The following is an 8,457-nucleotide window of genomic DNA, read 5'->3' as shown; positions in this document are numbered from 1 at the left end:
AACAAAAACATGCTTGATATATTGGCTATCGACAATGTTGTGTCATCACATGTACTATTTAATAGTTTTCAAACAATCGCACAAAATACCATCAAATTTATCACACAAACTGGAAACGAAGAGCTAAGATAAATCTATTAGATGAAAATCCAAACAATTTTCTTGATTTTTTATACCTCCTTTATACCGCTGTATCACATTGATCAACCATTTAAACTTCAGAAGAAAAACCTCTTGATGATACAACACTAAGTTTTTTGAGATAATTACCACGTGATATAGTTTAATTTTACAAACTTAATGAAAACATCTACTTCATATGAAAATCGTGTTCTTTCTACTTCGTGAAGAAATATTGCATGTCTCGGAGACTACAAAATTTTATCAAAATTTTTTTTATTGCTACTCGATTTCAGCTTCGCACATACTGAATTCAAAATCGTTTGATAGTGTTTCTTCTTTTTTTTCGAATTTATTTCAATTTTTTCGAAGAGCTGAACAAAGGATGAGTGTAGAATGATCGGTGCGACATCACGTGATTTATGACAGATCGACTGATAGTAGATATCACTTTTACATCGCCCTTTTAACTCGAACACAACTTTTTTTGACCAAAAGCGTTTTTTTACCAAAACAGTACTATAAAATTCTTCAACGTTTTACTACGTCTTCTTTCCAAAGGCCTCGAGCAAAAGTGTTATAGAACTTGAATACGATTTGTTTTCCAAGTATTAAGGAAAATTCTGGAAGTGATGCGAGAATCGAGATTTATTACAAAATTGTGTTTTTGCTCCAGCTGGCAAATAATGTTTAGTTAAAACTTCATCCGCAAATTATGGCAAAAAAATTGGAAACAACTAATGAAATACAGCCACTCAAAAAATTTTGATAAGAATTTCAACTAAAACTACATTCTTGTTTGTAATTTTGTTCAAATTTACTCAAATTTACTTTACTCAAATTTAGATAAAAACAGTAATTAAATAAGTTTTATGCAATTTCTTAGGCAAATGCTGGAAAACCAACTGATAATTGGTTAATGTTTTATGTCAATTTTGATTAAATTTTATGTTTTGTCTGACTTTTCCTCAGATAGTTTAGCTCTAAATGTATACTTCAACCAGAAAAAAAAATTGAAAAAATAATTTTTCTATTACCAAACATACAAATGATAACATAGCATTACTGCGCCTTAAAATTATCAACAAACATAAATTCATAGGCAATTTGCTTCAAGTGTTTATTATTCTTTGCAGTGAAGAGTCGAATCTGAATGTAGGGTGGCTTCTTCACACTGTATTTCTTGATTGTGACACACATTCTCCTCATGTCGTATGTTGCTCTTTCATATACTCTTTTACAGATGTCGAGCACCTGATCCATTGTTGATTCTTTGCCAGATTTGGTTTCATATATAGGTTGAGACTCTCTGTTTATCGAGCAAGAGAATCGTTAGTTACACAACAGACTGATTCAAAACAGCTAATTAATCAATTAGAACCGGTTTTTACAAATATTTACAAGACTGTTCAATGCTACGCCTGATTTGACGAAAACATCCTCCCCAGATCACGTGGATCCTATATATGAAGTGACTCTAAAGGCGCTCTCTTCATTTTGAAGGGGTGCGCGCGCCAAAAAAACGCAATTTTTTTCAAAAGGGTTCAGAAATGGCTTTTTTAACGTTTTTTTTTCAAATTGGTCAAAACGGGGTCATTATAGTTTTCTGTGAGTGCTCGGAAAATCAGTTTTGTTGACTTAAAAAAGGCCGTCAAAAATTTCCAAAATTTCGAATTTACGAAAAGGGACATATCAACCGTAGAGCCACCCCCTCTCTCCGGGGTAAAATATGGGTGATCCCCATCGACCACAAACTTAAAACGGTTCAAAGTTTTTATACCCTCTATAAAACATCCCAAGAACAGCAACTGACGACTACGCACTAATGAAGAATCACTGCTTGAAATCTTTTTTTTTGAAATTGTGGCTAGACACCATTATAACACTAAGATCCAAAGAATTTTACTTCTGACATTGAAGTTAATGACCGACAGGAATCAAATTCAAAAAGAATTTCTACCACTGAACATTATTTCCAAAGTGTTGTAGTATGAGAATTGCCAATGTGGCCATAGTTTACACTAATTTATGCGCACTTTGAAGGTTTTATCTAAAATCTTGAAAGCATAACGCGGATCATTATGCGTGGCGAATTAACCGGCACATAAAAACTTTTTAAACTGAATTGATCTAGCTGCTAGTGGGTCGTTTTAATTTTTTACGACTTATTTTTAATACTTGATCTTTAATATTGTCAAAATTTTATAGCTTTATAGTACTTATTCCCAAAAAGTTGCTCGATAATGATTGGGGGGCAGTCGGAACCTTCAGGGCTTTGCCCTGATATACGAACAGTCTGGTTTTTCCCTTTTGAGCTATTTGATTTTTTTTGCTTTTAGTGGTTTTAGTTGCAACAATTTAATGACTCCGTTTCACTATATTTATTTTTGTCCATCATCAAATATTTTATTCAGCCATATTTATTTATATTTTTTAATTTTCTTTTGTTTCAACTTTGACGAAATGTTTGTGCTCGTGATGATTTTTTTCTCCGGACAAATTTCGATTTTTTAATTTCCCATTTTGAAAGAACTTTTTTGTATCAACCTAGAAGTATTTTTGTCCTGAGCTCGAGTTTCAAAAAATATTTTGCCTGCGATCTTTTTTAAACTTTATTGGGGTTTAAAGGTTGCCAATTTGGCCAATTTGAACGATTAATGCGTGCTGTATTTCGCGCTATTAACCTTTATGCGGAGATTTAATCTGTCGTAGAAACCGTTCAGTGTTAGTGAAGCCGGCTTTTCTTCAGAATGTCTACGCTACTAGCAGTAAAATCTATCACTTTGTGTTTTATATGTGGTGTGGAGGGATAATAAAAAAAATCTCATAAATTCAAAAAAAAAATCGTTACTCTATAGGCCTAAAACGCAGTCGCAACATTCGGAGCTTTGCCTTGATATGAGCATTCCTGCAGTCTGTTTTTATTGCAATGCTATTCATTCTTAATGATTTCAATTGCGTATTCTTGAAATTTCTTCACATTTTTTCAGTTAATTTAAGATGGACGTCGCCTCAGGAGGACAGCTATGTGGCTCTTTGATTATTTTGTGTTTTTTTTCTGCCCATGTGAACGATCTACCCCTTGAAAGATCAATTGAACAATCCCCCTTCCCCCATTAATATACCAAGTGGACAATTTCCTCCTTAAAACCAAATGGCTAAATCAAGCTGTCAGGCCATCAACTACTTTGATAAATTCTGATTGACGGCAAGAATAAAACGTTTAATCATCGAACAATTTCCTCAAACTGTTTTCGGGGGAAAGTTATTCACTTGGACCTTTTTTTGGTCAGAACTACGCTCCCTTTGTCACGGAAAAACCCATGTAGTTTTTTGTGCTAACCTTAATTTACTGGATTAAGCTTTTCATTGACTAAGTGTTCTGACCTGACATTTTCAGCAAATTTTTTGATGAGATTGACACCCCTGTTTGTTAAATCATTTTAGGGTGGCCAATATTAGCTATAAAACTCAGTGGTGTACTTTGAGACGCTCAAATCGTGACATGCTAAGCAAACTTACAACTAGACCTTCCAAGCCTAACACAAAACAAAACAATTAGGTACATTTGGTTAAAACCAAAATACTATTGAACACAGAAGAAACAAGACTGCTCGTATCAGGGCGAAGCTCTGAATGTTCCGACTGCCTTTTAAGGTTTTATGGAGCAGTAATAACATCAAAAAATTAAATGTAAAAAAATAAAATGAAATTTTTTTTTCTTAAATTTGAAATTTTTATGAAAATCATCCCCCCACACGCCATATAAAGAACAAAAAGATAGATTTAGCTCCTTGTAACAAATTATTTATGGCAAATAAGCTTCATTCAACCAATTTGGAACGATTTCTAAAACGGATTAACTCTCCGCTTACGCGTTAATAGCGCGAATTATATCGCGCGTTAATTGTCCCAAATTGGCCAAAATGGCAATCTTTAAACCCCCATAATTTTACAAAAAATGATCACAGGTGAATCTGAGCTCAGTACAACAATACCTTTCGAATGATATAAAAAAGTTCGGTCAAATGATCAAATTTGAGCTCAGCACAACAATACCTTTCGAATGATATAAAAAAGTTCGGTCAAAAATCGCTAGTTAAAAAGTCGAAATTTGACCGAAGAAAAAAAAACCCACCCCGAGCACAAATATCCCGTTACTTTTGTATCGAAAGTCGGAACAACAAAATTACAGGAGTTTTTGGGGGCTTCATTCGGCAACAGGAAAAAATGTTCATTCAAACTTTTGTTATAATTTTGAAAGAAGAGGTTTCAAAATGGGATTATATGCACTGTTTTTTTGTTTGAATTGGCTTCTTTTCTCGTACACATGTTTCAAGCATATATTTAGTGAAGAGGGTTCAAACTACAACATTTATTGCAAAAAAAACGAGAACTGATAAGAATTATTGCAAAATGAAATCCACAAATTCATTGCTAGCCTTTGCACTATTCTTTGATCTGTCGTAGAATTTTGCGAATAATTCGAGAAAAACTATGACCTCTTTGAGTTTGTTAAGTGTTTCACGCAAGAATCGATATCATCTAACGCGAATTTGTAACTCTAGTCTGAGTTACTAGCTGGAAACTCCGGTTGAAAAATAATTTGCGTTTCTGCAAATTGCAGAGGGTTTAGGAGAAACCTTGCAGCCTGTCTATGCGTAATCCAATCCATTTTGCTTATTTCCCCACATTCCAGACATTACAGATTTCCTTTGTGGAGCGATGTTCTTTTTTTGACGCCTCAATTTGAATTTTTTTGCTTCTAGAAGTTTCACATGGAACCACTAGTGCAGTCAAAATTAGTCAGACTGTGATAGACTTGAAGCTGGAGGTGAAGTGAGAGATCGCCCTCACACACTATAACTGACACGGCAGGTTCGATTACCTGATCTGATGATCACGAAATTCTCGACTTACCACTATGCTAAGTGCCTCTACATTACAATAAAAACGATTTGTCGATAGATGATATCGGTTCGTGCGTAAAACTCATAACAAAGCAGAAAAAAATACAATTTTTTCTCAAATGATTCATGCAATTTTTCAACAGTTCAAAGTATAGTGCTGTGGTTAGCCTCAAAATTGTGGATTTGATTTTGCTATAAATCTTATCAGCTCTCGTTTCTTACAATAGTTTGCTCGTTCAAGTGGTTTTAATCTTTTCACTAAACTGTGCTAGGAAAATGGAGCAGCTTTAAACAGAGAAATTAGTGCTTATATATTTCTCTTGATTTTTCCTTTCAAAATTATATAAAAAGTTTGAATGAGAATTTTTTTATTGCCAAATAAAGCCATTCATAGTTTTCTGTAATTTGTGATGGTTCTGCTATTCTGGAACACAAAGTTTTCTTAAACAATTTTGTCTTCTTTTGTATTTAGGTTAAGTTTTGATTTTGAGCAAACGTATATAATTGCTTTTCTTTCTTGCGCTAGCTTGGAAGCTGTAGTCGGGAATGGTTTGCTGAAAATTTCATGTCAGGAAACTTTGTCATCGAGAGGTAGTTTGATGTAGTACATTAAAATTAGCACAAAAAACTACATGAAACTTTCCGTTAAAAAAAGAGCAGAATGATGACCAAAAAAGGGTCCAAATGAACAAACTTCCCCCTGAATCAATTTAAGGAGGAAAATGTTTTATTGGTTAAACGTAATCAGATTGTATCAGGTACATGCAGGCTTAACAGCTTGAATTAGCAATTTAGTTTTGAGATGGGAGACTGTTCACATCGTCTAATATTTGAAAGATCCGTGTTGTCTCCCCCCTAAATTGATTGGTGAGAAGGGATTATCCGTTAGTTTTATACATACCTGTCACCGCTATCTTAAAACTCATCACTACCAAAAGTCGCCGCTATCTTAGAATTTTTCTTATAAGAATCTTACAACTTACGAAATTACGCTCTAAGATTGCTACAAGATAAGGACCTTTTTCAAAAGAATATTGAAATATAGTGTCTTTTCTTACAAAATTTACAAGAAAATCTAATATAGGGGAAATTTTGTTGGATTGTTACCCCGAGTAGTATTTCCTATTAAGTAAAATTTTATGCAGTTTATCGGAAATTTTCCTGGGCTTACCGATAAAAGCCCCGGCAATTTTAAGCCCGACACGAAAATAATATTGTCAAAAACGTTTTTTAAGTGGTATGCTCATAACTATTCGTACTTCAAATTGTTTCAAACTCCCAATATCCAAGATAATAGAAACACCTAGTTGTTCATACATAAATTGCTTAAACCGGGAGCAGAGCCTTGCGCACAAATAAAATTATCAGTTGCATATTTTCTGCTCCCGGGTTGACCTCCATACACCGAAAATGCTTATCATACAATTCCATACATCAAGTGAGTGGAAAAATGCTTGACATACAATTTTCATACAATTTCTAAAAATGGTTGAAAACTGGTATAAACTTATTTCTGTGGCTGTTTGATTCTAATAAAACAGTCTGGTGACAAAAACTGAGAGTTTTAATTTTTTGCAAAAATGCTTATCATGCAATTCCCATGTATGGAAATGTAAGACTGGCATTTTTTTGATGGCGACACGAGTAATTTGTGAAAATTGGCCCAAAAAATTTTTTGTTTTTTTTTCAACCGCAAATTGAATTTCGTACGCAAGCAAACATTTTTCGAAAACTTTTTTTGCATGCAAAATTTAATATTTTTTGTGCATAACGTAGTCATTGGATACAATAAAATTGGTTTTTTTTTCACTAAATTTTTTTTTCAAAAACGCTGAAAATTCCTATTTTTTTGTATGGGGTGTTAATGTATGCCTTGATTAATGTCTGATAACTTGAAAACTCAAAAATTTACAATAATCATCATTAAAAATTTTTGCCAAAAAATAAAAGTTTGTTACTTTTGTTATATCAATTGTGAAAGACAGCCAAATTTAGGTCGTTTTCTATGCATTGTAAATGCAAGACCGTCCAACCTTTGGTGTTTCGAGTAAGCAAGGTCTTTGTCACTTGTGTTTGGTTGCAAACACAACCGAAAATTTTCAGAAACTAAATTTAGAAAGAAAAAATCAAAATTTTTGGTTTATGGAAAAACACCTATCATACAATTTTCATATATGGAAAAAATGCCTATCATAGAGTTTTTCATACAATTTTCTGTACGTATGGAGTTGTATGAAATTGTATGACAAGAAGTTTCTCATATATGGAAATTGTATGATAAGAAGTTTTGGTCAACCCGGCTATTACGACCAGATACTTTATACGTACATTTTAATACTTCCTTAATTTTTAGCTATGCGATACAACTGAATCTTATCCTAAATTGTTAATCTTTGAAAAAGCTATTAAAATTACAAAAAACTCAGCTATTTTGCTTATTTTTTCTCAACATAATAAGTATGTGCTATGCGCGCTCAAAATCAAAAAAAATCTTGATATTTTCAAAATGTACATCAAAACAGAAACCATCCATAAAAAAGTCCAACAGAGAAATCAAAACTTCTGACATTAGGTTAGTGTAGTGATGTGCGAACTGGGCGGTGAGCTGGCAGATCAAGAGATCAATCCCCCAGAGAACTAGCTTCTCTGAAAGTTGTCTGAATGAATAAAATCACTCCGACCATATATATTCCTCACTTTCTTCGACCGACGGAACAAAAACTGATTTGTGATTGTATATGTGCAATTTTAGAACCTTTTTTTTTCAATTTCTGTGTTTAAAAAAATTCAGAGCTAGCGTAAGGTTTCAGCTAACCGAACGTTCAAGTTCAGAGTACTCGACAAAAAATTCAAGTTCAAAAATTCAAAAAAGACTCAATTTTTATGCTGCAATCAAAATCTTGGATTGATAAAGAAATAATTTCAACAAATCGATTTAAAATATAAACTACGAAGTATGCAGAGACAAAATATAATTTTCTAAAAGTGGAAATTCTTTTTATGTGTAGCTTAGTTTATTTCAATAGACAGTTTGTTGACGATGTTTTTTATAAGTGTTAACTTAACTGTATAACAACATACAATTACAATCGCATATAAAAAATTTGTTGCCAATTCATTTAGTGCAATTGTTCGAAATGCATATCTTATGAAGAATTAAATTTAAAAACAAAACGTGGCTTGCGGTGATTCCATGGAAGGTCTTTTAGGGGGGGGGGGCGGCTAGTTTACTGTTGATTCAAAGATTTTTGACAACGGTTAAGGAAAAAAAATTGTAGAGATGCTCAGAGATTTATCATAGAGACATTTCTCGTATCAAAAATTGCTCAGAAATCTGGATGTGCATTAAGGCGAAAAGTTTGACTTGTAAAAAGACGTTTCCCCATGAGTCATGGACTTATTGGTATTCTACGAAAAATTCATAAAA

The sequence above is a fragment of the Symsagittifera roscoffensis genome, chromosome 10 (genome assembly GCF_963678635.1).
Source record: "Symsagittifera roscoffensis chromosome 10, txSymRosc1.1, whole genome shotgun sequence".
Classification (NCBI taxonomy): domain Eukaryota; kingdom Metazoa; phylum Xenacoelomorpha; order Acoela; family Convolutidae; genus Symsagittifera; species Symsagittifera roscoffensis.
Note: the sequence above shows the minus strand (reverse complement) of the source record.